The following is a 22579-nucleotide window of genomic DNA, read 5'->3' as shown; positions in this document are numbered from 1 at the left end:
GATACAAAAACAAGACCCATATATATGCTGTCTCCAAGAGATCCACTTCAGACTGAGGGGACGGAAAATATATCCCACGCAAATGGAAATCAAAAGAAAGCTGGAGGAGCAATACTCATAGAGACTAAAATAGACTTTAAAATAAAGAATGTTACAAGAGACAAGAAAGGACACTACATAATGATCAGGGGATCAATCCAAGAAAATATAACAATTATAAATATATATGTACCCAACATAGGATCACCTCAATACATAAGACAATGAGTTACAGCTATAAAACAGGAAATCAACAGTAATACAATAATAGTGGGGGACTTTAACACCTCACTTACACCAATAGACAGATCATACAAAATGAAAATAAATAAGGAAACAGAAGCTTTAAATGACACAATAGACAGACAGATTTAATTGATATTTATATGACATTCCATTCAAAAATAGCAGATTACAAAAAAAAAAAAAAAAAATAGCAGATTACACTTCTTTCTGAAGTGTGCATGGAACATTCTCCAGGAAAGATCACATCTTGGGTCACAAAGCAATCCTCAGTAATTTTAAGAAAACTGAAATCATATCACGCCTCTTTTCTGACCACAACACTATGAGATTAGAAATAAATTACAGGGGAACAAACATGAAAAACACAAACACATGGAGGCTAAACAATACGTTACTAAATCACCAAGAGATCACTGAAGAAATCAGAGAGGAAATAAAAAAAAATACCTAGAGACAATTGACAATGAAAACATGGCAGCCCAAAACCTATGGGATGCAGCAAAAGCAGATCTAACAGGGAAGTTTATAGCTGTAGAAGCCTACATCAGAAAACAAGGAAACTCTCAAATAAATGATCTAACCTTACACTTAAAGGAACTAGAGAAAGAAGAGCAAACAAAACCCAAAGTTAGCAGAAGCAAAGAAATCATAAAGATCAGAGCAGAAATAAATGAAATAGAAACAAAGAAAACAATAGCAAAGATCAATAAAACTAAAAGCTAGTTCTTTGAGAAGATAAACAAAATTGATAAACCATTAGCCAGTCTCATCAAGAAAAAGAGGGAGAGGACTCAATCAATAAAATTAGAAATGAAAAGGAGAAGTTACAACAGACACTGCAGAAATACAAAGCATCCTAAGAGACTACTACAAATAACTCTATGCCAATAAAATGGACAACCTGGAAGAAATGGACAAATTCTTAGAAAGGTATAACCTTCCAAGACAGAGCCAGCAAGAAATAGAAAATATGAACAGACCAATCACAAGTACTGAAATAGAAACTGTGATTAAAAGTCTTCCAACAAACAAAAGTTCAGGACCAGATGGCTTCACAGGTGAATTCTATCAAACATTTAGAGAAGAGCTAACACCCATCCTTCTCAAACTCTTACAAAAATTTGCAGAGGAAGGAACATTCCCAAAATAATTCTATGAGACCACAATCACCCTGATACTAAAACCTGGCAAAGATAATACAAAAAAAGGAAATTACAGACCAATATCACTGATGAATATCGATGGAAAAATCCTCAACAAAATACTAGCAAACAGAATCCAGCAGCACATGAAAAGGATCATACAACATGAACAAGTGAGATTTATCCCAGGGATGCAAGGATTCTTCAATATACACAAATCAATCAATGTGATACACTATATTAACAAACTGAAGAACAAAATCCATATGATCATCTCAATAGATGCAGAAAAAGCTTTTGACAAATTCAAAACCCATTTATGATAAAAACTCTCCAGAAAGTGGGCATAGAGGGAACCTTCCTCAACATAATAAAGTCCATATATGACAAACCCACAGCAAACATCATTCTCAATGGTGAAAAACTGAAACCATTTCCTCTAAGATCAGGAACAAGAGAAGGATGTCCAATCTCACTGCTATTATTCAAGATAGTTTTGGAAGTCCTTGCCTCAGCAATCAGAGAAGAAAAATAAATAAAAGAAATACAAATTGGAAAAGAAGTAAAACTGTCATTGTTTGCAGATGGCATGATACTATACATAGAGAATCCAAAAGATGCCACCAAAAAACTACTGAAGCTAATCAATGAATTTGGCAAAGTTGAAGGATACAAAATTAATGCACAGAAATCTTTTGCATTCCTATACACTAATGATGAAAAATGTGAAAGAGAAATTAAGGAAACACTCCCATTTACCATTGCAACAAAAAGAATAAAATACCTAGGAATAAACCTACCTAGGGAGACAAAAGACCTGTATGCAGAAAACTATGACAGACTATGAAAGAAATTAAAACAGATAGAAACAGATGGAGAGATATACCATGTTCTTGGATTGGAAGAATCGATATTTTGAAAATGACTATACTACCCAAAGCAATCTAGAGCTTCAATGCAATCTCTATCAAATTACCAATGACATTTTTTACAGAACTAGAACAAAAAGTCTTAAAATTTGTATGGAGACACAAAAGACCCCGGATAGCCAAAGCAGTCTTGAGGGAAAAAAATATACTACAAACCTACAGTAATCAAGACAATGTGGTACTGGCACAGAAACCGATATATATATATATATATATATATATATATATATATATATATATATATATATATATATATATATATTAATGGAACAACATAGAAAGCCCAGAGGTAAACCCACACACCTATGGTCAACTAATCTATGACAAAGGAGGCAAGGATATACAATGGAGAAAGACAGTCTCTTCAATAAGTGGTGCTGGAAAAACTGGACACCTACATGTAAAAGAATGAAATTAGAATGCTCCCTAACACCATACACAAAAATAAACTTAAAATGGATTAGAGACCTAAATATAAGACCGGCCACTATAAAACTCTTAGAGGAAAACATAGGAAGAACACTCTTTGACATAAATCACAGCAAGATCTCTTTTGACCCACCTCCTAGAGAAATGAAAATAAAAACAAAAATAAACAAATGGGACCTAATGAAACTTAAAAGCTTTTGCACAGCAAAGGAAACCATAAACAAGATGAAAAGACAGCCCTCAGAATGGGAGAAAATATTTGCAAATGAATCAATGGACAAAGAATTAATCTCCAAAATATATAAACAGCTCATGCAGCTCAATATTAAAAACAAACAACCAATCCAAAAATGGGCAGAAGACCTAAATAGACATTTCTCCAAAGAAGACATACAGATGACCAAGAAGCACATGAAAATCTACTCAACATGACTAATTATTAGAGAAATGAAAATCAAAACTGCAATGAGGTATCATCTCACACCAGTTAGAATGGGCTTCATCAGAAAATTTACAAACAACAAATGCTGGAGAGTGTGTGGAGGAAAGGGAACTGTCTTGCACTGTTGGTGGGAATGTAAACTGATACAGATACTATGGAGAACAGTATGGAGGTTTCTTAAAAAACTAAAAATAGAATTACCATATGATCCAGCAATCTCACTACTGGGCATATACCCAGAGAAAACCACAATTCAAAAACACACATGTACCCCAATATTCACTGCAACACTATTTACAATAGCCAGGTCATGGAAACAACCTAAATGCCCATCGACAGATGAATGGATAAAAAAGAAGTGGTACATATATACAATGGAATATTACTCAGCCATAAAAAGGAAAGAAATTGGGTCATTTATTGAGACTTGGATGGATCTAGAGACTGTCATACAGAGTGAAGTATGTCAAAAAGAGAAAAACAAATATTGTATATTAACACAAATATGTGGAACCTAGAAAAATGGTACAGATGAGCCGGCTTGCAGGGCAAACTTCGAGACAGAGTTGTCGAGGACAAATGTATGGACACCAAGTGTGGAAAGCCGCGGGGTTGGGGAGTGGTGTGATGAATTGGGAGATTGGGGTTGAAATGTATACACTAATGTGTATAAAACTGATGACTAATAAGAACCTGCTGTATAAAAAAAATAGAGAAAATGTATTTATTAGGTTTATAGACATGTGTGCAATTTTTTAAAAAAGCAGTGCTGTTACCTTGAAAAAAAAAAGAATATATATTTTCCTGTAAGCACAGCGTTAGTCACATCCCAGTTTTGATATGTAATATTTTTATTATCATTCAGTTCAAATTATTTTCTAACTCCAATTGTGATTTGTTTTTTGGGTGATTACTTAGAAATAGTATATTTCATAACTTCTAGTTACTTTTTTGTTACTGAGTTATAGCTTAACTACAAGTCAAGAAACACATTGTATAATTTTAATACTTTGAATTTTTTTTTAAATTTTCCTTATAGCACAATATGGTCAGTTTTAAAAATGTTCCTAGTGTGCTTGCAAATAATTTGTAGTTTAAAGCTTTGGAGTATAGTGACTATATATCTGCTTGTTGAATCAAATTTGCTGCTCATGTTATTTAAGTTTTTTATATCCTTACTTTTTTTTGGTGGGGGGAGGCTACTTGTTCTGAAAGAGGTATCCTCTATCAGTGAATGAGCGCAGTATGTTAAATCTCCTATTATGATAGTGAATTTGTCTATATTTTCCTTGTAGCTCTGTTGCTCTATATAATTTGAAGTTAAGTGCATACAAATTTAAAACTCCCTGGTAAATTGGACTTGTTGATATGAAGTGCCATTGTTTATTTCTAGTAACACTTTTGCTTTCAAGTCTACTGTATCTGTTATTATATAATTTCCTTTTGGTTTATATTTGCACTGTATATCTTTTCTAATTCTTTTACTTTCAGAAAAAAAAAAAAAAAAAGCTACCTGGGTGACAGCAGATATCTCTCAATTTCTAGACCAAGACAGGGAAAAAGCAGAAAACTCAAAAGACCTCTGACTGGAAGATTTTTGGTCAAATTATTTTCTGGGGACTTATGAACCTTGTAATTGATGGTTTTGTTTCCCTTTCTTGAGGGAATAAAATGGAGTTTAAAAACTATATACATTAAGGCAGTTAGACCAAGATCTGAGTGTTCTCTGTGAGACAATAACTTATACAGAATGCAACAAGGGAAGAAAATGTGTACTCTTGGCAAAATTTTGGTGAGAAGTCTGCCTTTGTCCAGAAAGTCGGTTTGCTTGCTGACTGTGTTTCAGCTGGATGGGGCTCCCCTCAGTGCCTGACCATCACGCCAGCCCACTGCTTCTGCCTCATGGGGCACAGAGCCCAGCCCTCTGAACAGTTACTTGATGGTCTCTCAAGGGGCTGGCCATGTACAGGAGCCACTGCCCAGTTTTCTGTCCCCCTGGAGTGGATTTTGTGGGTGCTGCTGAACGTGGGGGGGTTGCTTCAGTGAAGTTGCCCCTGGGGAGATTCCTGATCAGTGGGGCTGAGTCTAACCCTAAAGACAGAAGGCAGCTGGAAAGCAATGATTGCACTGACCTGAAGGTGGTGGGCGAGATGGTCAGATGGTGCAATTGACTATAATGAGCCATGTGCACAAAGAAAACCAATGAAAGCCTGAAGCAGAGTCAACTAAGAGCAAACTCCAGTTGCATCAGACCAGCCAAGCAAAGAAAAATAGAGGATGCACTGTGCTTCACACCAGACAAAGGTATCTAGTAAATAAACTAACTAACAAGAAGCCGCCAAAGCCCAGACAAACAGAAACCTTGTTATTTTGTCCAGAGCTGCGAAAGCCTGGACCATAGTATATGGCCTACTGGGACACCACAAGTTGGTTGTACTATATTCTCACTGTAACAGTTTTTCCTAGTTTTGATTGGCTCCAACACTTACCCCATGATTTGACTCTACATAAAATAATCGGTGTGTATGTGCTCAAGCATAAAGCTCTCTTTTTACCCCTTAAATTGTCAACTGTATGTTTTGCTCAATAGCAACTATAAATGAGGTGAGGGGAAAAATTGGTTCTCAGAAAATACGCTCTTTTCTTCAATAGTGACATGCTTATTCAAATTTTTAATGTTTTTATGTCAGTAAGTTATTTTCATCTCAGTGTTTAATGCTAAACACAAATAAAAACACTTTATACATTCAAAAATAAATAAATAAATAAATAAAAATAAAAATAATGGTAGACACAGAAAACAAACAGGTACGTGGAAAATAAGTCTTAATATGTTAAAAACACTTCTTAAAAGAGTATTTATAACATGATATATTTTACATTTATTATTTTGGTTTTAAAGAATTCTAAAATGGCATATGCAAAATGTTAAAATAATGTTTTTTAGGTATTGACCATTCCATTTACTTATATTTTCACTGTTTGCCTTGATTATTTTTGAGATAGAACACATTTAATAAAATATTTCAGGAAATAAAATTCATGTTTAAAATCCAACAGACAGGATTTTTTTTTTAATATTTTGTGTAGGATGTGGTATTTGGGGTACAAAGTAATTTTTTTTTTCTTCTCTAATTAAAAAATAAAGAAAATAAGTGTTTCTATTTACTTGCTTCTTTTTCTTTCCAACAGTCTCTCCCCCCAACCCAGTTCCTTTTTGTCTAAAATAGGGAAAATATCTGTTTCATTTAGGGTTTTGTAAATTTTCAAAAAGATGTCACTTGAGGGCACTTAAATTACCTGGCAAGTAATATGTTTTAAATAAATGGAAGCTATTATTGGCAATAACAATAAGTTCTCATACCTTACTTAGAATACCAAGTAAAGGGCCATTTTCATGTGTGTGTTGCAGGAGGTCACTGAGAGAACATGACCCCTGGTTGACCTGAGAGCTGGACCCATACAACTGGAGGCTTGCTCCCCCTCCCCTGTCCTTGGAATGTGTATCCTGCCTACTATTCCCACACTAGCAGTCATTTCATGGATGCATCCTTGAGAGAGCAATGTGGTACTGAGACCATTTGGACTGATTACATGACTGAACTCCATTAAGTCCTCTATATAAAATTTTAAGATTCTGGCAGCTGATTGTGTTTCAGCTGGGTGGGGTGGGGGGGGGTGGGGCACCGCCGAGTGCAGAGACCTACTCATATGCAAGTTTCCCTGAATATTAAATCTGCCAGCTACTAATCTGGAGTGTTCTGCCTTTTTCTTTGGTTTCTCCTTGTGTTCCATGTACTGGAGCCAGTTTGCTTTCACCCAGGGAACTCCAGAAGTTTCTAACCAACAGTTGACAAGCCAGCCAGGAGGCCAAAAAATTAGGTCTTGAGAAAGACCTCATGGTAGGCAACCACAGGGGAATTCCCGTTGGGCATCAACCTCTATGGGGGGAAGGGTGGTCTGTATGTCAGATGCTGGTGTTCTGCTGTGTGAATGCAGAGATGCCTCAGAAATGCCAGCTGGTCTAAGGTGCTTGTTTGAGGACTGGTGGCAAGAAGAGAAATGCAAGACTGCACAGTGGGCTGACCCTTACTGTGGGCAGGTAGGTGGCCTGACTAGAGGCAGAAGCTCGAGTTAGAGAGTTGGAAGAAGTACTGAGGTTAGAGAAGGACGTGTGGTGTCCACTGCTCTGTTCCCTTTGGGGCTCACAGACAAGACAGGAGAGCAATATAATAGGTTGGAGATCTTAGCCTGAGATTTTTACAAAGCCAGGAGGGCGCAGGTTTCTGCAAATAAAGGTCTGAGCACTTGCGGCAAAGCCTGATTAACACACTAAGGGGTGGAATCCTTGGGAAAGTGAGGAGAGCAAAGAGGAGGATGTGTAGTGATTAAAGGTGGAACAAATGAAGTGCCCTTTACCATCCAACCCCTAATACAAAGGAAAGCAAAAGCACAGCCAGTGAGGCAGCCCCCAAGTCAGGAAACATTTATGATGAGAAATATACTCCCAGTAAGTTTATTGATATATCTACAAAGTTCCAGCAAAAGACCAGGGAAGGTATCCAGGCATGGTTAGTGTGGCCATGGGATACAGGAGGTGAGGGCATTTTTTTCTGATTAGGCAGGAGGCAGAGAACATGAGCAACATCACCACGTGCCCTGCCCTCTGGCAGCACCTACAGGGCACTGCGGGATTCAAAGTACTCCATTCTTTATAGATTGGATTATTCTAGCCTACAGGGAGGCTTGACCCAATGAGGAGGCTCTTCCTGAGCACTTGGGGCCTTGGAAATCTATAGAAGAGGCACAGCAAATTCTCAGGAAATTGGGAATGAGGCAGGCCACCATTGTCTTTGCAGATCCTGATCGGGCCACACTGACTGTAAGAATGAAAGTCAGGATACTGCAGTCTGCCCCAGCACCTGATGTGGGATGCTGATATCCATGCTGAGCCTAGTCATGGGATAAGACATCTATGATGTTGGGCAATCCATTGTTGATTGGGGGAAACTGACAAGCCCAGGAATGAAAGGTACGGGGCTGGGAAAGACCTGAAACAGAGAGGAGCTCAAAGGCTATGCCAATCTGCTCTAAAGCATCAGATAAAGGTAACCAAGAAGCAAATGTGGTTTGAACTCACTGCTCCCAGGACCCCACCTGAAAAGACAGACCAGCATCCCAGCACTGTGTTGGTGGGCCTGTGGAAAGCCTTAAACTGGAACAGCAGTTCAGGCCTGCCCCACATGTCCCTACCATCCCTGATGCCCCACCTGCTCCAGCAGAGGTCTCAGGGACACAGTCTAGCTTAGCTTCTCCCGTGTCCTGGGTATAGGATTCAAGCCAAGATCACCTCAAGTTGAGGGCCATTGGGGGTGACCAGAGGCCTCACTTGTCCCCAAGAAAACAATAAAAGGTGACAGCTCTGGTGGATACTGGAGCAGAAAGTACTCTAATACATGGTCATCCTCAGGAGTTCTCTGGCTCCCTCAGCACAATCGATGGTTATGGAGGGCAAATAGTTAGGGTCAGGAAGGTCCCTCTGACCTTGCAAATTGTGTATTATCCCTCAATGAGAATATGAGGTTTCTATCTCATCAATACCAGAGAACATGTTGGACATTGATATCCTACAAGGTCAAACTCTGCAAACTTTTATTGGTCAATTCTGCCTCCAGGTTAGAGTAATCAAACCAGTGCTGAGGGGAATCACCAACTGGGAACCAGTGAGGCTACCACCCCTGGAAAGAGTAGTAATTGTCAAATAATATAAATCGCCCGTGGAGCATAAGGAAATAGGAAAAACTATCCAAGAACTACACCAAGTAGGTATGGCAGGTAAAAAATCCAGAAGGCTCAAAGAGGATGACCATGGACTACTGAGAAATGAACAAGGTAGTGTCACTCCATCCATGCCCTGTGCCCAACTTTGCTGCTATCTTGACTGACTTAACAGGTGCTTGTTCAGTATACACCTAGCTGCTGAGTCACAAGATCAAATTGCCTTCACGTAGGAGGGCAACGATGGATCTTTCAAGTGCTTCCCTGAAACAGTTGTGAGGAAGAGGGTGAGCAGTGAACTCAAATAAAATTTAATGCCCAGTCACTGTAAAGTTTCTGAGAGTCATATGGTTGGGTGAGACACATATTTTCCCAGAAACTGATTGATAAGTTGGTGCAAGCCTGAGCACCCCCATGAACATGAAAGAGGTGCATGTCTTTGTAGGGATCTGGGGGATTTAGAAGAATTTTATTCTCCACCTGGCACAGTGTCTCCATCCTTTTTATTGCCATAAATAAAAGGCACATGTGGGACTAGGGATCAGAGTAGCAAGCTGCCTTTAAGATGGCAAAAAACTAGTAAAGCATATTGAAGCTCTGAGTATCTCTCATTTGAGTTAGATGTAACTGTAGCTCCAAGAGGTATGGAATGAGCACTGTGGTAGAGACAACAGAAAGAGAGAGTATCCTGAGAGTTTTGGTCCCAGCTCTGGAAGGGGACAAAATTCTGATATACCTCCAAAAAGCAACAGCAACTAGCAGTGTACACAGCAATTCTCTAGGTAGAGCATCTCACAAAGAAATAGCATATTATGGTAAGAACTTCCTGTCTAATTAAGGAGTAGGTTAAAACTATGATCCATTGCCCCACCTCTGCCATGGCTCAAATTGTCACTTTAACTAAGTGGCACACCTATTTGTAGCAGAGGATCACCCTGTCTGCCAACCCACTGTCTCTCTGGGTGCTACTAGACCTTGTATAGCATGTAGATCCTCCAAATGTCCCCATTCCTATTCCTGTGGCAACCCCGGCAGCCTGTAGAGAAGGGATGGAGGACATTTCCACTGATGCCTCATATGCTGACAGGTTTAGTAGCAACGAACCATCCACATGGACTGCAGTGACTATTCAGCCCAACACTGACACCATCTGGATGAAAATAGGAACAAACCATAGTAGCCAGTAGATGTGGCTGATGATCAGGCAGGAGAGTTGGCCATGAGTAAAGACACTGTGTTTCCCTGAAAGAGCCTGAGACAGTCCTTATTGTCTTCCATGTCCAGGCTTACAAGGCACTTATACAATCTTGCAATTAGGAAGCTGATGCCTGAACTCAGGTACAAACCCTAGCAACTGACCCTTCAATAGATATAGCAGATTGGATGCATAGGAAGAGTGGCCACCATAGTGCCCAGATGATTGCCCATGGAACACAGTGACTTGGTTAATGCAGTAACAGTATGTCATTTGTGTTCTAAACAAGACCCAGAGGAGTCTGGGACCATACACAAGAGTTTACAACCAGTGAAGGATTGGCAAATTGATTATATTGGCCCCCTTTCTCTGAGTGAGGGCTCTAAATATGCCTTGGTTTGTGTGGGTACCACATCTGGTCTAACCCAAGGTTTCCCCTGATGCAAAGCAAATCAGACTTCCACCATTAAGGGATCAGAGAAGCTGAAGACCCTGTCAAATAAAGGTGATTGAGGGTCACGTTTCAAAGGCCATGATATGCAAGGCTGGACAAAAACCATAACGTTGAATGGAGTTTCCATCTCCCCTCTAACAGGCAAGCAGCAGGAAAGGAAGAATGGAATATTAAAGTCACAGATGAAATTATTAACAGGTAAATCTACCTTGGCTGAGTGGACTAAAATACTGTCCCAGGCTTTAATACATCTGAATGTTCAATCAATAGGGCCTGTTACCCCATCTGTCAGACTGGGGGCCACTGCTGAGACACCTAGCACTTTAAAGATATGAGAGTGTCAGGAGATAGCCATTGCCTGACTCTCACCATACAACAAGGTGCTATGCTTCTGAGAACACCAAGTCCCATCACACCCAGGAAAGGTATTATTTACTGGAATTTGTAACGGGAGGTCCCACTGGGATGGGTGAGTTACTTTGCACCCTTGGGTGAGGGGGAACTATCAATCTTCACTGGGATCCTATGGTTCTGCTACAAGCTGGACCTGTTGAAATGCACTGTATTTGGAATGGAACATGCACTGTTGCGAGAGGGTAGAAGGTGGGTGTCCTGGTCTGGCATATCCCACACCCATCTCTTCACACCTGATAGTGCTCCCTCCTCAAGTTAACATGTATGGTATGCTCACCAGGTCAAGTTCCTAAAGCCGCTAACCTCCCTCTGCTCAAGACCAGATGGGGGCTTTCTGTTCTCCACCAGCATAACTTTTAGCCCCTCTATTGGTCTGGAGGATGATGTAGCACACATATAAGCCCTTACTGAATTCACCCAGCAAGCCTTAAATGGCAAAGCCTGTCTTCACTGAACACTAAAGTGTCTCTAGTGAGAAAAGCTGTCCACCAAAATAGGATAATCTTGGACATTATTACTGCCTCCCAAGGAAGAACCTGTGCCATTATCCAAACAGAATGTTGTGTGTTCAGATTTGATGAGTCTGCTAATGTATCATCTTTAGAAGCATGAGGATGCACATGAATATTCTGACCTTCAACCTAGGGGACTTAAATCAGTGGTTCAGATTATGAGGCTTTTGATGGAAACAAATGTTACTTTGGGAATCATGATCTGAATCTGTGTTTTCTCTTGCATGTGCCTGTGTTGTTGCTGTGTTTCTGCCTCCAGTACAGGCAAAGAGTCTCCAAATGGGCCACCTCCATGCTCGTGACATCTCATGAGGACAGCTCAGGGCAGATTTCAAAGAGGGAACAGAGGGATGTGTAAGATTATAAGGGCTGATCAGGAGAGTAGAGTTTTGGGGGAGATCATTGAGAGGACATGACTGTCGGTTGACCCAAGAAGTGGACCTGGGCAACTGGAGACTCCTTATTCCTTCCCCTGTCCCTGAAACATATGTCCCTCCTACTAGATCTACTAGTCTTGTGACTGACCAAGACAAGCTTCATTAAGTAAGCTCCCCTGCTTATTAAACCTGCCACTTGCCAATCTGAGTGGTCTGCCTCTCTACTTGGTGTCTTCTTGCCCTCCACATTTGGGGGCCAGTTTCAAACTTCACTGTGGGAACTCCCAATGTTGTGAACCAACAGTATAGTGTGTTTGTTTTCCAGCCTGCTTTTAGTAGAACATTGACTTTGCTTTTCCAGAATTCCTCAATGCATCTGCTTTTCTGCATGCTTTAATATATCCATATATATATATATATATATATATATACACACACACACACACATATATATGCATATCCTAAGTTTATAGATAGATAGATAATATTTCCTCTGATATTATTTTTAGAAATTGTGGCTCTGATTGGCTTTGACAGATAGGGAAGAAAGTAGGGAGGGAAGTTAATGCAGAGGCATTCTTGCAGCAGAGAAATTCCATTTTGTTCTTAGAGATTTATTTTTCTCATATTTTGGGACAACCCTTATAAGTAACCTACTGCAATCATGCCATTGTTTTTTGTTTTGTTTTTGTTTTACGGCATGTGTTCCAATGGCATCTGCAAAGAAAAAGGAAAAGGTTAGTTACTGATTGGACTCAGCCATTTAGTTTGCTGGCAAAGGTCTTTATCATATGGGCTGTCTTTGGCCATCTTTGCCTTTAGCTCCTGCTATTTTAGCATCAGGATATTAGTTACAAATACAACTCCATTGCCAGTTATGCTGGGGATAACCAGTATCTCTTCCATCAGTCTGCATCTGGGAATTTGCAGTATGTGTTGATATTTTCACAGGAAAACAAGCCAATTACATTTGACATGGTCCTGTTATTCACGTGTTTTGAATCAAGTGTTGTAAGCATTTCCTTTCTAAGATAAAAACTTTCTGTAGTTTATAATTCAGAAAACACTGTAATTTGGTTCTATAATGACACATTTCTCTGCTTTTTAGAAGTAATTCAAATATTATTTTGGAATTTCACTGCAGGAACTTTTGGTGCTTTAATTTAATTTAATTGTTTTTGTCAAACCCATGAAAATTAGAAGTGGATATGTTTGGATTTAAGTGAACATCTTGAAAACAAAGCAATTGGTTTTTATTTTTGTCTAATTTTTACAATAAACATATATCACTTTTACAAGAAAATAACACAATTCTTTTAAAATTAAATCACTGGGTTTTTTCTTTGCCTAAGAGTATTCCCCCAACACTGTGGACACTTTGTATATTAGCTAAACAGCATGAAAGCATAAAAAAGGTTTCATAGTATTGCAGTGCTTGCCCTTTGAGGAAGATATTGTTATCTTTTTCAGATGGACCTAAGAGCTGTAATTTTCATGAAGTACAATCACATTTTTAAGTTAAAGGTATGCTTTTTTACAGCTTTTGACCTATCAAATAGGCAAGATATGTAATTGATGCTTATTCTTTAATGTCTCTAAAGGAATGAGTAAAAGTTACCTTTTGATAGCAATGCTATTTAGTGATTGTGCCAAGGCTGCAATTGTCATAAAAAATTTACAAAGTAAGGCCCAGGTGTGTGAGTGTGTATGAATGTGTGTGCTCTTTAAATATCTGTAAGATACTGAAACACTAGCTCAACATAGGCTTTCTGTCAGCTGGCCCTGGACAAGTAACATTCAGTTCTTTTATGATTCACCTTCAGGTGATGGACATTTACACTGCAAGTTTCGTTTGTTATTGTTGTTGTTGTTTTTTGTTCAGTCCTGCATCCATTCTAGAAGTGTAATGGGCTAAAAATTAAGTAATAAGATCAATTATATAGTGTTCCTCTGATTATAAAAACACTTTGCATTCATTATCCTATTTACTTCTTTTAGCATAGTACCTATTAATATAACATTATTTTTCATATATAACTCAATACAAAAATGATATTCAAGTCCAAGTCTTGCAACTTTGTGCTCTTTCCATCACAACGTATATCTTTACAAAAGAGGAATACTACAGAATACTTTATAAAGTAGCAACCCTGCAAGGAAATGTATATGAGAAAACTTTCAGAGATGCTTGTCATTTTAGTCAAATGACAAAATTACACTTTACTTCATTAGACTTACCCGCTTGGGTGGAAATCCATCAGAAACATAATGAATGCACAGTTTAGCACATTAGAGTGGCAAATGCCCTCTTCAGTTCATTCTAACTCCACAATTAGTATACAATTCGAAATCTGTGTTTAAATATAAAGGACACATATTTTTTAAAGAAAATAAAGACTGAAGAAAAGGCCCATAATTTCCTCATTTCCCAGTGCAAGACACAAAAACAAAGGCAAATTCATAGTTATTGTTCTAATTTAAAGAAAACAAATAAGTAATATTCTTTCAGCAAAAGTAGAAAGACAAGTAGATTAAATGAGTCTTTTGGAAGTCAATAATGTCCCTATTTTTCTTAAAGAAGTACAATTTCTATTTAAGATCTAAGAATAATTTATACTTATCAGATAAAATTTGAAAATAAAAAATGGTATAGAAAAATTAAAATCACCTGTAGTTATTTCTGGTTATAATATAAAAGGATTTGTAAGATCTTTATTTCCATAAAAATACTCCAAAAATCTGGGTATAATACTTACCAAAGAGTATTGTTTACAAAGATGCACAGATGAATAGGACGCCCTGTCTTTCTTGGATGAACAGAGAGCAGTACACGTATCTTCCACTTTTTGAAAGTTTGCTTTATGCCACTTCCCTTTTACACAAGACTCATATTAGTACCTGTTTTTGGTAACAGAAATAAATCTGAGGAGGATTTTTGCTTTTATGATGAAAGGTCAAAAATGAGCCCTTACAGAGGTAGCATGCACCCTGAGCAGGTAGAGTGGCTCCCCTCAAGCTCTTTCCCCTGGAACTATACTCATCATTTCAATATCAATCTACCACAGCTTTGAACTGTGTCTGTGAGCATCTGTGTTTTATCTCAGTTTATTTTGTGCATCCCTTAGCAAGATGTGTCCTGAGGTAATTGTTTCTTTTCTTTACACCATTTCAGTTTATGAAAGATTTCATAGGAATGCTCTACTTTTGTAGAGTGCAAAAAACCTGTAGTAGTTTCATGGGGCAAATACATGGTGTCAATGCAAGCCGGAAGATGATATGGCCTGATAAATCATCTGTGTTGAGAATAGTCTGGCTGAGCTATTAGCAGAAATGGGAGGTAAGTGGAACCTAATAGATTCTGGAAGACTCCCAAATGCAAAAATAAGTCAGCCAACCTGACAATATTTCTTGCCCCAGCAGGAAGAATTGAGAAAATCACCAAAAGGTAAGTGTTAATTATCTAAATGATTAAGAGAGTAGCATTGACATATATACATTACCAAATATAAAATGGATGGCTAGCTGGAATATGCTGCATAGCATAGGGAGATCAGCTCAATGCTTTGTGACACACTAGAGGGGTGGGTTGGGGGGGAGGGAGTCTTAAGAAGGAGGGGATATGGAGATATATGTATACTTATAGCTGATTCACTTTTTTGTACAGCAGAAACTAACACAGAATTGTAAAGCAATTATACTCCAATAATGATATTTACACACAAAAAAAGAAATATGATAACAAGACTTTTCAAGAAAAAAAGAGAGAAAAGAAAAGCAAATTATTGATAAGGATAGGTAACTTCCTTCTGAAGTGGCTTGTGCTTGTGCATCTGGAGTATCTTGCATTCAATTTACCAACAGAATGAACCTATGTGGCTTGTGATTGTAGGAAAGGACATTTTTCTGTTTGGCTTTCAATGCTCCCATTAAGAAGACCTTGAGATTCCAACTCCTCTGTACTTCGATTTTTGGCAATTCTTTCTTTTCAATCCCAGCCTTCTGTGGTACTTGTTTCTTTCACATAAGGAGACTTTAAGGACTCTGTGGAGCACTTTGATCTTTAGCTCATTAGTTTCCACACTACAAACACCCAGGTAACTGCTTCCTAAAGTAGTTAGCACTCTTCCGATTTCTTTTTTTTGTCTTCAAATTTTGTTGAAATATCAGACATACTGTTGCATTTTTTTTCAGTATTCTTTGTCCCTGGGAATAAAAGCTCTTACTTTATTATTGGATTAAGAAAATATATGTATGGTCAAGCTCTAATCATTCATTTCATTCTTTTCTAATTAAATTTTATAGAGGATATTATATATGCCTGAGTTGTTGATTTTTTACCCTGTTTAATCCTAAAATCTGTGTTTTAATTCTTTAGAGAGCTAGGCTACTCAGTCTAGAAATATTAAAAATTACTTTCAACTCTTATGCCTAGACCCAAGCTGAACACATGTAATATCCCACTCTTTCTAGTCCTCAGAACCCTCTTGTTCTCCACTTAATCCTGTGTATCATGGGAGGGGCATATTCCAATAAAGTAAGCAAATATAACTCCCTTTTATCAATTCAGGTCCAGAAAGAGAGAATAAGAAAAGTTGTAAGGAGGAGGAAGAAGTAAAACATCATTCAGAAGGAAAGATCTTTCTATTCTGTGCAACTAAAAGATGATAGTGATTTTTTCTCAATATTATTTTTAGTAAATGTATGATATTAAAAACCCTTGGTTTGTATACAAAACTATAAATTTCACTTAAAACTCATAATATGAGGATATTTTCATTTGGTCAGAAATATTAATGGAATTATTTAGCCCTTATAGTAGATTAGTTAGAAATATGTATGCTCTCATCAAAAATGGTTAATATATTTATTTACTTAATGGAAAACAGTAAGTTGCTGAAGACTATTTATAGAATGAACTCATTTCTGAAAATTAAATGATAAATTTAATAAATGATAGCATACCAACAGAAAATTTTCTGGAAAGTAATATATTCAACTGTTCATAGATGATTACTTTAAAGAATGGGAATACAGTAGTCTTTCTAAATTTTATTCTTCTATAATGTTCCCATTTTCTTACACTATATGATATAATTAGTTTAATGATGAAATATTAATTATGTCATATTTATTGAATATATGCCATTTACCCAGCATGATGCCTGCCAGGAATCAAAGATTTTATAAAGAAAAATAAGGTACTAATTCTAACTTCATGTAAGTTGTGTTATCAAGACAAGATACATGGACATAAACCACATAATTATACATGTATGGGAATAATTGTCTAAATTAGTGGTTCTGTTTTAGCTCAATAAGCCAAAAGTTTAAAGTAGAATAGAATAGTGAAATGATTGAACCTGAAATGCATACTAATAGAAGAATTCTATTTGTATAAGTCAACTAGAGTGCTAGAGTACATTAAAGCAGGGGCTATTCAGGCATGAAAGGCCCAAGTATTTAAGAGAGAAATTAATATTAACAAATCATTTTAATATCCAGTATTCTTAACTTGAAAATATTTGTTAATAAGTAAGATAGTGTTAGCATTATGTCAAATGATTATTTATACAGGAGAAGAACATAAATAGAGGAAAAGTAGTTCTTGCCCAAGAAAGCATGGAGGGCACACAAGGACAAAGAATTGTATTTGTTTCTTTCACTCCCCTTGACTCCCGACGTTGTATTGGCATAATAGCTTAGTTCTATTAGGTACTTATGTTATTTAAGATAAGGTAAAGCAGCCATAAAATGAGCACAAAAATTATTGTGGATTATGTAAGCTGAAGTTTTTTTTTCAGTTGAAAACCTGTATTTTTCAAGTATGTGACCCAGAGGTAATGATGTTTTGAGGAGTCTTAGTTATTTCCGTTTGTGGCTCTGCAATTTCTCAGTGCAACTCTTCCGACATTTGATCCAACATTTCTGCTCCAGTTTCCACAATCTTAATTGTTTTCCCTTAACAGATGATGGGGAGAAGGTTATACCAAGCCATAATCAAGTAAAAACAATGAAGGTGAGTAGTAGAACTCAATCTTGACTGTCCATTAAAATCACCAGTGACCTTCACAGGACAATTCAGTCAGAATATGTAGGGAACAAGTAAACAGTAGTTTTCCAGAGCCCCACCGATGATTGCAATGTGCAGGCAAGTCTGAGTACTGATGAACTTAGGTAAACTCATATCATTGAGTGGAAAGGGAATCTGCATACAAAGAATAAGTAGCTTCCACTGAAGTAGAACTCATGGAAAATCCATACAGGAAATTTAAATACAAGAAAAATTAAGAGTTTTTAAGGAAAATAAATTAATAGATAAAATCTTTTTAGGCACTATGATCAAGAATTTTGACTTTGGAAATGTAGTAGAAAAAGTAGAAGTAAGATGATCAATACTAAGAAACAGCTAAATTTCCTTGAATTCCCAGTGGAAGAAATATCTTAAAATTTATAGATAAAATTTAAAAAGATAGTAAAATGAGAGAAAATATGAGTAACTTGGTATACTCATACATGAGCTGTAACATGGGACATATAAGCTTTCCATAAAAAGAAAAATATAAGGAGAAATTTAGTTAGACTCAATTAGTAGAGAAATAATATTCATTATGTAACTAAGAAATTGACTCTTCAGAATGGAGGACCTCCTTCCGCAAAGCACAGGAAAGATTAATGCAAAAAAACAAGTAAAAATTAAAATGAAATATCCATATTAATGATTATCAAGCTAAAGACAAATATTTTAACAGAGAAAAAAAAATTAACAGCAGACTTCTCCTTTGCAAGCAGAGGAGACTATAAGTGAGCAACCTCATATAGAATAAAAATTAAAGGACAGAGACCCAAGAATACTATTCCCAGTTAAAATATTATTTACCTGTCAGGAAAATAATTGTAATTATCTAAGGATTCAAAAAGTTAACATAATTAATATGAAGGAAGTGTTCGAGATAACGTTCTAATCAACAAATAAAAAAGAATATATTTTTAAAAAGAGAGTAATATTATGGGGAAACAAATAGAATATTTATAAAATATTAAACATAACATTATAAGAATTTTCTAATATATATGGAAGTAAAAGTTTAAAAGTATATATATATATATATTTAAATATTTATTGGAGTATAGTTGATTTACTGCTTTTAGTTTCAGGTGTACAACAAAGAGACTCAGTTATAAGTATACATATATCCACTCTTTTTTAGATTCTTTTCCCATATATGCCATTACAGAGTATTGAGTAGAGTTCCCTGTGCTATACAGTAGGACCTTATTAGTTATCTATTTTATGTATAATAGTGTGTATATGTCAATCCCAATCTCTCGAATTGTGCCTCTCCCCCTTAACCCCTGGTAACTATGTTTGTTTTCTACATCTGTAATTCTATTTATGTTTTGTAGATAAGTTCATTTTTACCCTTTTTTGAGATTCCACATAAGCGATATCATATGATATTTGTCTTTGTCTGACTTACTTCACTTAGTATCTAAACCCAATAGTTGAAAAAAAATGGTAAATTAGGGAGAATAGGAATTCACTAAAACAGAATTTCAACAAAAGCTTTAATCAGTGAAATTGACCTTCCCATGAAAAGGCAGAAATAGCATAATAAGATGAGAAGACCTTATGGAGTCTTATTAACTAGTCTAAAAATAATAAAACAAAAAATGAATTCAAGGGATAACAAAATTTTAAATGGGCTAGCAATTTCAGTAGGGGTGATCCCAGAGAACAAAATAACCCCCAAGTGATTAAATTCTAGACAATTTTGTCAAAATACTTTAGCACTTATTGATCGACAATATTGATCAATAGAACAAGTTACCCTAGGGATAACAACATAGTCCTACCCTAGAGCTCATATGGACAATAAGGTTTATGACCTCAATGCTGGATCAGGACATCCCAGTGGTGTAATCACCATGAATGATTTATTTGTTTAATGATTCCACATAATCTACATAATCTGAGTTAAGACTGGAGTAATCCAGATTGGTTTCTGTCTACTGTATATTTCTCCCAGTACAAAAGAACAAGAGAAATAAGACCTACTTTACAAAAGCTTCTTCAAACTAATAGACGATATAATCTAAATTCAATTAAGTTATATACAGCCCTGCCCATGAACAGGTTTTTTATGGTGACAGAGCCTGGTAATTGTGTAAAACTCAAACGTTTTTGCCAGAAATTCAATTCCTCTTCCTAAAAACATGTTTATAATTAATATACTTCCAACTAATTATTCCCATCCTACTTGCCATAGCTCTTCTTACACTAATAGAGCAAAAAGACTTAGGTTACTTACAACTCCAAAAAGGGCCAAGTACTCTCAGCCCTCATGGCTTACTAAAACCTCTCTCCAATGCTGTCAAAGTATTCATTGTGGAGCCACTAAGACCACTAATATCATCAATGTTTTCCTGTAAAGGTTAGGATAACAAATATTTTAGACTTTCTAGGACATGTAGTCTTTGTAACAGCTGATCATTTCTACCATTATAACACAAATTCAGCAAAGGAAGGCATAGACAACACATACACATATGGGAATAACTGTATTCCAACAAAATTTTATTTACAAAATTAGGCAGTGAGACTGATCTGCTTTATGGGCAGTAGCTTAATAACCTCTGTTGTAAAAGAAAAGTTTTGCTGGAGAGAAGCAGATAGGCCAATGAAAAAATAAAAGTATAAATGAAAGGACAGAAAAAATAGGGGAGCACTTCATGAACGACAGTATGAGGAACTCCATGGATATGCTCCCCAGTGAAACAACCATAACTGCTAAAAGTTATATATAAAATAAAAGTCTTGGGAAAATTCCTAAGGGCATACATCAAATGAAAATATCTTTATTCAAGAAATTCTACTAAATCTCAGTAAGAAGTGTGAATGTCTGTAATACCTGAGCCATAATACACTTCCTGTCTCTATCCTCAATTCCATGTGACCAAAGCTCCACTCTGAGTGGGTACGGTTAACATTAACTGCCCTCATCCCCTAGCTCCCAGTCAAGGGCTATGGCATTTCCCTGGAAGAGACAAACCACAAATAATTCTCATTCCCACAAGCCACATGTTATAGAAGCTAAATTCCAGGTAAATATGTACTAGACGTTTGAGCTCCCTCTCATTACGTAAGGATAATGGGTCATTTTTCTCTCTCACCCCAATGCACTGATAGGTATGATATTCTTCAACACAAGATATAAGTCAAAATGACTAGTACTACTGTCCCTAAGAGCATCTAGCTGCTAAAACATGGATGTCATCCTAAGAAAAGCAAGTTACTGTCACTGAATTTTATGTGATCATGAAGGATTCAGAAAAGCTATAAATATAACCATCACAACATTACTTCTGTTTAAAAATAATTTGGAATTTAAAATGTGTGCAAATTTTAAATATAAATTTTATTAAGAATTAAAAATTAAAGAAAATGTATGCCATAACCTCAAAATGTAGAAAGAATAGCCAAGAAAACTTCTCAGAAGTTTGAAGAAAGAAAAACAATAGTGAATGATGTAATGAACCATAAAACAAGGACAAGACAGAGTATTAGCAAAGCTAAAATTAGTTCCAAAAGTCCCACAAATTAATAAAACATGTGACTACAATGATCACAAAAAGAAAAAGCATGAAGCCTCTTATATAACCTCATCCACCAAAGGGCAGACAGCAGAAGGAAGAATAACTACCATCCTGCAGCCTGTGGAAGAAAAACCACATTCACAGAAATATAGACAAGATGAAAAGGCAGAGGGTTATGTACCAGATGAAGGAACAAGGTAAATCCCCAGACAAACAACTAAATGAAGTGGAGATAGGCAACCTTCCAGAAAAAGAATTCAGAAAAATGATAGTGAAGATGATCCAGGACCTCGGAAAAACAATGTAGACAAAGATCAAGAAGCTGCAAGAAATATTTAACAAAGACCTAGAAGAATTAAAGAACAAACTAACAGAGATGCCAATACAATAACTGAAAATGAAAACTACACTAGAAGGAATCAATAGCAAAAAACTGAGCAGAAGAACGGATAAGTGACCTGGAAGACAGAATGGTGGAATTCACTGCTGTGGAACAGAATAAAGAAAAAAGAATGAAAAGAAATGAATGCAGCCTAAGAGACCACTGGGACAACATAACACACAACAACATTCGCAGTATAAGGGTGCCAGAGTAAGAAGAGAGGGAGAAAGGACAGAGAAAATATTTGAAGAGATTATAATTGAAACCTTCCATAACATTGGAAAAGAAATAACCACCCAAGTCCAGGAAGCACAGAGAGTCCCATACAGGATAAATTCAAGGAGAAACATGCTGAGACACATAGTAATCAAACTGACAAAAAATAAAGACAATGAGAAATTATTGAAAGCAGCAAGGGAAAAACAACAAATAACATACAAGGGAACTCCCATAAGGGTAACAACTGATTTCTCAGCAGAAACTCTACAAGCCAGAAGGGAGTGGAATGATATACTTAAAATGATGAAAGGGAAGAAACTACAACCAAGATTACTCTACCCAGCAAGGAACTCATTCAGGTTTAACAGAGATATCAAAAGCTTTACAGACAAGCAAAAGGTAAGAAAAGTCAGCACCACCAAGCCAG

This window comes from Phocoena sinus, chromosome 13, assembly GCF_008692025.1.
Source record: "Phocoena sinus isolate mPhoSin1 chromosome 13, mPhoSin1.pri, whole genome shotgun sequence".
In the NCBI taxonomy this organism is placed as follows: domain Eukaryota; kingdom Metazoa; phylum Chordata; class Mammalia; order Artiodactyla; family Phocoenidae; genus Phocoena; species Phocoena sinus.
Note: the sequence above shows the minus strand (reverse complement) of the source record.